The sequence below is a fragment of the Lactuca virosa genome, chromosome 1, assembly GCF_052849685.1.
Source record: "Lactuca virosa cultivar CGN04683 chromosome 1, Lactuca_virosa_CGN04683_v6, whole genome shotgun sequence".
Lineage (NCBI taxonomy): Eukaryota > Viridiplantae > Streptophyta > Magnoliopsida > Asterales > Asteraceae > Lactuca > Lactuca virosa.
This window is the reverse complement of record NC_136426.1, coordinates 162196774-162203767: the sequence shown is the minus strand read 5'-3', so window position 1 is coordinate 162203767 and position 6994 is coordinate 162196774.

The window sequence follows — 6994 nt, the reverse complement described above, 5'->3', positions numbered from 1 at the left end:
TCGTGAAGTCTTTATAGCTACACACTTGTTGTGGTCCTGTAACATCTCCTCAAGAACTGCTACCTTGCCCATTACCATTTCCACCATTACCAGCTCCTGAGATGGCGTTGCGAACAGTTTCTGGTTGTGCTAGTGCAACAACGAGTCGATCAGATATCAATTGTTCTAATTTTGCCGCGGTTGTAGGAAGAACTGCTTTAGGTGTCACGGGGGTATCTGTTGGCCTTAGTCATCCTCTTCTGGGTCTTATAGTTGTTGTTTCCAGATTAGGTTAGGGTACAACCTGGTGCTTCTTCTTCTTGGTGGCATGTTGGTTAACCTATTACATTTAACAGTGGGATATGAGTCGGTTGCACTTTGTTAGACGTTAAATTCAGTATTACATTATTTGGTTTTTATGCATTTCATTGCAACCTTTACATTATTCACAAAATTTCATCAGTCAAAAATTCAAGCATTCGCTTGACACCAACATAGTAAATAATAGGCTTCAATATATTTTACATAGTACGATTACATCCACCATTACAATAATTTTTCAAGGTTTTTGGGAAAACAATATTCTACTAACTATTACATAGATGGCCCCAAAGGCCCAAAATCTACAAGGAGTTACATACGCATGCTATATCATCCCTACCTAAAAACCTGACCATACAAAGCATTACATTCCTAATCTTCCATAGTTAATCCTAGATGTTCTTCTACCAGCGCATCCAACGGGTTATACTATACTCCCGTTCATCCTAGTCACCGCATGTCTCCTTCCACTCATCCAAATCGTAGGTAGGTATCTAATGCCCTTGTGAGCTCAACAAGTTGTACCCTGATCACATCCATCCTTCCATTAATGGCCAATATTTCCTCTTCACTGGCTCCCACCCTCATAAGGGTTGTTTGGGGTTGGAGATCGACTTCCTTCATTTGGGTATCCTGTTGCATCCTGGCATCAACCTTTATGTCGAGTAGTCCACACATCTTCGTCGATGTATTCTGGTGTTGGGTCAGCTGGGTCTCTATTCTTCATGCTCTCCATGCTATGTGAGTGGTGTTGTTCTCAGGCACCTTGATTTCACTTGACATCACTCTCGCTTGCTTTTCCAGTTTTATGGTGCGTTCAAATAACAAGGCCAAGGATCCTCTATCATCAGTAGGCGGAGGGCGCACTCCTGAGCTCTGCCCATCCTCATATCGGGTGGTAATTCTTCCACCAGAGATTTTGTCCTCGACGAATGTAGTGATCCAATCAGGGTCTGTCAGACCCCTCCTCATGCCCTCGTATAATCCACGTCGGGGGTTCTGAATTCCTCTGTAGCCAAAAGTGGTATTCCTAGCTGTTTGGAGAGTTTTCCTAGTCCTTCTCAGGATGTCTCTATAAGGGCTCGAAGGTGAGGGTCTGGGAGGAGGGACCACCGCGGCCTCCATGGGCTCACTATCTACAGTGGTCTCATCATCTTTATCAGGATCGGATTCCTCCGGTTCCACTTCAATCTCCTCACCTTTAGATGGGTCCTCCATGGGCTCTTCTTCCTCTTATGAGTCCTCCGATGTGACCAACTGATACCTTGCCTCTTGATCGGGGTAGTAAGGGTCTCCGACCAGTAGAGGGGGCGAGTATGAGACTCCATCCTTGTTTTTGCAAGTACCTATCTATATAAAAAATTGTTAATTAAAAAAATCTTAATCATATTCTCATATACAGATATAGATTTGTTACCAATACATATATTTTTATCTTATGGCCCTTAAATCTCCAAAACTTTAATGTATCGACTACTACACTTAAGTTAAAATTGGTCCATAATAAAACTTAGGTGTGCAAGCTAGGTTTAGTCGTGGCACGACATATATACTATAAAATTTTAGTTAAGTAGTTGATCTAAAATTTCGAGTTTTAAGTTAGTTTTATCGTTTGCTATATGTTGTTGTGTGGTTTAATAACACAACTCCCTTACTTTGTTTTGATGTTTAATATTACTTATTATTAATGATATTTGTGTGTTTATAGGTTTAGAGGACTTAAACCTTTATCAGGGATGTCGTTCCCTAGGCTATAGTTGCATATCCTAAGGGAAATACTAGTTCGCTATAGGTAAGGCTCTGATACCAATCTGTCACACCCCCAGCTGACGGCGGAATCGCCAGGCGAGTGACGTAAGGCGAATATCACAAACATAGCATATATTGAACATTAAAACAACCACTTAAAGTTTTAGACCACATATGACATAATTATATCATACTTTATTACATGATTCACGGCAAATCTTCAGCGACACAAAAAGAGGACATGAAACATAATTTATAACAAAAACACAAGGTGATAGTCCCATTCTCTTCGCGTAGATTCCTACCTTAATTTCTTGAGAATACATGTTAAGATACGTCAACAAATTTGTTGGTGAGTTCTACGGTTTTGACTCCATGAATCTTTATAATGAAATATATATATATTTTCATGTAAAGAGGTAAGTATAGAATGAAAATTTTTATCTTTTTCAAGAAATAAAAATGACCATTTTCCACCTCGAGAGTTTTTATTCCCCTACTAAGTAAATCATATAAAAACTATTAATTAATGAGATTTTAGGTGCCAAATTGTCATATCTTAATCATTATTATTGTTTGTTATTTTAGTTAGTTTGAAAACCAATGGGAGATTAGTAAGGTAAATCCTTTTTACTATCCTTAATTCTTATCCAAATCGTAGGGTAATTAATCCATGAGTGGATACTATTCTGATTCCATACAATGTTGGGAAAATTCTGAGATTTTATAATGAACTTATAACCGAACTCGTGACAGTACACTTTTTTCATCGGATCCTTAGTAGGGCATGATAAGGTCATTCACCCCGTTATAACACGTGGTAATGTTTAATGAAACTAACGTCAACATCTAAATTCGTCTCGTCAGACATTAGTTGTACCTAGCAACTCCAAGCGGGCGGTCAAACCATATAAGATCAATAGTGTGACATTATACATGTCGTTAGTCGTTCTTTGCGCTTTAACAATTATAAAGTGGAGGGTTTCTACTAGCGATTTGTGGTATTGGATTTACCTAATAACGCAACGCATATAGGGAAACCCGAATGACGTGGATTCTAACAATGTACATAGGTATCCTAGTCATAGATTTCCTGTTAGTAGTTCACTAAGTTATTATAAATATTTTATGTTTAGGAAAAAGATATTTTGAAATATTAATAACTTCTAGGATTTATCATACCTATCTTATTTCAATGTCGTATTAGGGTAATGGCTAATTATAATAATTTTCGTGCTCAGATTGACTTGAAGCTCACGCACTCAGTATGTAATATGCCCATTTATTAAACATGCAACTTACTTGACAATGAATATGAGTTCATATATATAACCCATATACAGTTATAATCTATGCATTATTAGCTCTACATATAACTAGTTATCGATAATCTTATGATTTTTCACAACATGCGAATGATTTCATTACTTATTCTTCTACAATTGTTTTGTAAACTATAGTTTCACATTTAACTAATATACAAGTTTTTAAAACATATATCAGGTTAATAAGATACATTATAACTTAATCATACTTCAAAATTTATCAATTTAGCAACAAATACACATGTATCCTCCCCCAAAGGTTTAAAGTTCGGAAAGAGGGGCCATAGAAACTTACATTTGATGCGAGAGTCAGCAAGTGTCGGAAATTCACGGGACCGAGTTCTAAGAGACTATTGTACCGGAATCCTTGGAGTCGAACTAAACACCTCAAAACAGAGAGATAACAGAATAAGGAACTATATGAGTTTGTTGAGGACCGAAAATCATTACCAGGACCATCTCGTCGGAGATGCACACTCCGTCGGCCATGGTGGCGGGCGGTAGCTGTTCTTGGTGGGTTTATAGGCTGAAATCGACGAGAGGGAATATAAATCTCACTTGTAATTAGATGGATGAATCAGGAAATGAATAAGGATTTGCTTGGGAATCGAAATAGGAGAGACAGGAGGGATGTCGGAAGATGCTCGACTACATTTCTTATTCGGTGAACAAAGACACTGAGCTGCTTGTGACCGGGTTGTTTCAGCGGATATCGAACCTGATCAGAGGGTGTTTAGATTTGCTAGTCGACACACGAGGGGAGGGTTGGATGGTTTGATCGGAGGCAGCAGCCTCCGGCCTCTTTTTGGATTCTCCGGCGATCACATAAACAATGTGGGGGAGAGAGAGAGAGAGAGAGAGAGAGAGAGAGAGAGAGATAGAGAGTTCGAATGGGAGGTGAAAGGAATGAAATTTGTAGTTTGATATATTGCAGTAGAAGAAGGATATAAAGCCATATTTTCTTTATGATTTCATTGTACAATTGAATCAAAGGAAGATATGAGTGTACTATGAAATATTTCCTTAGATATTTGCATGTGTGATGTATGTGTGTATGAAGAGTGAAATCATGAGGTAGGGTGGAGGGATTTGTCAGGAATGTGTTTAGTACCCTCACTCACGTATGCATATCTTTGGAAGATTCATAGATCAAGAAAATGTACATTAGGGTATTTAGGATTAGATTTTGAGTGTACTACTTCCATGCCCCATGTATGTATGTATACATTGTGTGTGTGTGTGTATGAGAAGTATCAGTCAAAAATCAGAGAGTGGGCGGTGGGGTTTATGACCAATTGCTATGCAAGAAATGTTTTAAAGTTAATATTATCATACCTTTGAGAACTATTTGGGAGATTTGAAGGCAATCCACCCACATTTCATACAATTTTATGTACATATGATATATACTAGTATATGGAGGGCATATATTAGTTTGCATAGGGTAGAATACGTGAGGGTGGGGAAGGTTTGTGACTGACTTCTTGTGTACCATTCATATCTTGAGTGTTAGGCTTGAAGGGTACAAAGATCTTGAAAAGTTTGTTAAATATATATACACAACTTACAAAGATTTCAAGTTTGTCATATATATATATATATATATATATATATATATATATATATATATATATATATATATACACGTATTTTCAATTCAAAATCTCGTTATTCACATATGTAGTAACTTCATATTATTTGAATTATATATATATATATATATATATATATATATATATATATATATATATATATATATATATATGTTGAATCTTGTTACACATTTTATCTAATATATATATATATATATATATATATATATATATATATATATATATATATATATATAAATTTCGAGTTTCATAATATTAGGGTGTATCGACTTTGATAATTAATAAATTTGGATTTTCTAAATTCTCTTCTAACCCATATACATATTTATAAATACGGGTATATATAGTCGTGCATGAGTATTGAAAATATGGATATTCCCTTCGTTAAAAATTTTCCAAATAAACACCATGATATAATTTATTTGATCTAGTCCTAGAAACGTTCACTGGGATTGATGGATTGCCTTCGACCGAAATTCGACAGTCGTTACATGTTACAAGCAAGAAATTGAAAACCCTTCCTTCATTCTCTCTCCAAATCATGATAGGTTTATAGAGTATTGGGTGTGAGCCATTAGAGGTATCCATACTATTAGTGCTAGCATTCCAGGAAACACTTGAGGATCAAGGTTGAGTATTTTCGATAATACTTAAAGGTCTTCATTCTAATCTTTGTGATTTTCGATAACACATATGTTATATTAGTTTTCATAGTATGTTTCTATAATGACAAAATTTCATAGATCTATAGGTTGCGTGTACCCATAAAATAGTTTTATGATTCCGCAGCGTAAATCTTTTGTTTTGTAACCTACAAAACCCATCACTTTAATCCATAAGATTTATTGGAATATTCCATAAGCTCTTGGAGACATCGATATTAGCGATTTTGGTAGAATTCCTGATAAGGATAAGGTAGGTTTGAATCAAATAAGGATTAACCTTAAGATTTTGAATCATTCTAGGATTCTATATGCAACCTATAAATAGACTGCTAGGGGTAATACGTTTGAGAACTAATTTCCCTCTCTAAAATCTTCTATACTCTCTCTCTCTCTCTCTCTCTCTCTCTCTCTCTCTCTCTCTCTCTCTCTCTCCATAATCGAATTCTCAACCTCTCTCCTAAGGGTTGGAGAATTTCTTATATTTCCTAGTTTGGGTTGCATCCTTTTGCTTTTGGTATTTTGGGTCTGATTCCATTAGAAGGGTGCTACGTTGGATCCTTCATCCATAGCAATGAACTGGTAGCTACGAGATCACAATCAAGAAATAAAGAGGTTAGTAGTTTTTTCTTTTGTTGATTTTTGAAGTACGATCCTAAAACCAGTAAAACCTATATTATAGGATGCATGTGCACTTAGACAAATCTCTTGATTGTTTCCGCTACCTTTAGATAGTGTGCTTGATGTTAATATTCCCAACAGTTTATCCTTTTCAACTAATGGTCTACCCAACTTTAAACAAAACCCGTGATTATAGAAGAAACTCAAAACTAATCATTTCAGTTAAAAACATGCATGTTTACCACACATTTCCAATCTTTTAATTTGATAAACAAGTTCATTGGAATGGTTTGATAAGCATGAAAGTTATTTGTTTTGAACCTTAGATAATCTATTAATTCAAAATGGAGATGTAAAAATTTAAGAGCAACCTTTAAGAACAAAAACCATTGATTTATAATTTTTGTAAACAGGTATTGGACAACACTGCATAATCTCTTGCTTCTATAGGGTCCTATACACGATTCGATTTGCAATTTCTTTTGGTTTCCCAATTTTGGCGTCGTTCCCATCTTCATTTTTATTTTTATACTTCCGATAATTTCCTTATTCATTCATCAAAACAAAATCTATAGGCCCCTTGGAAAGATGGACTCTAGACGGACGCCCAAGTTTCCCACCGAGGTCAATGATTAAAATTGCAAAAAGAAGAAAAAAATTTACAACCCGTAACGAAAAACAAAGTTGGATGAAACCTATGATTTTCTCTATACCTCAGTGAGAG